Below are 632 nucleotides of genomic sequence, written 5' to 3'. Positions count from 1 at the left end.
GTGGGCAAGGGGTGGGGAACCTCCATCCAGTTTGGCTCAGAGGATAGAGCATTGGTCTGCAGACTGAAAGGTCCCAGATTCTATTCTGGTCAAGAGCACGCGCCCAGGTTGTGGGCTCGATCCCCAGTAGCGGGTGTGCAGGAGGCAGCCGATCAATGATTCCCACTCATCTCTGAGCCCCGTAGGTTGAGATTTTTATGGAGGTTTCATCATGATCCACCCTTAAGTCCATTTCCAGCCTCTTTCTCTTCCCCAGAAGGGAGAAGGTTCCAGGCGTCTATGGAGCTCTATGGCTTGATCTTTTTGGGGACCAGCCTCCATCTGGGAGCCCACCCAGTCACCTCCTTAGAACAGAAGACATGCCCATCATTGAGGAAATGATGAGGTTGCAGGAGCTCTGTGCCAGGAACCTGGGGCAGAGACCAACTTTGCTGCGTGGAGAAGGGAGATGGGATTTAAGCCAAATTTGAGCTGCAGGTGTAAGATCAGGCTGATTTTTTTTTAAAAAAAAAACATTTTTATTGATTTCAGAGAGGAAGGGAGAGGGAGATAGAAACTTCAATGATGAGAGAGAATCATTGATTGGCTGCCTCCTACTGGGGATCGAGCCTGCAACCCAGGCATGTGCCCTT

Source organism: Myotis davidii, unplaced genomic scaffold, assembly GCF_000327345.1.
Source record: "Myotis davidii unplaced genomic scaffold, ASM32734v1 scaffold2152, whole genome shotgun sequence".
NCBI lineage: Eukaryota > Metazoa > Chordata > Mammalia > Chiroptera > Vespertilionidae > Myotis > Myotis davidii.
This window is presented reverse-complemented; position numbering follows the sequence as displayed.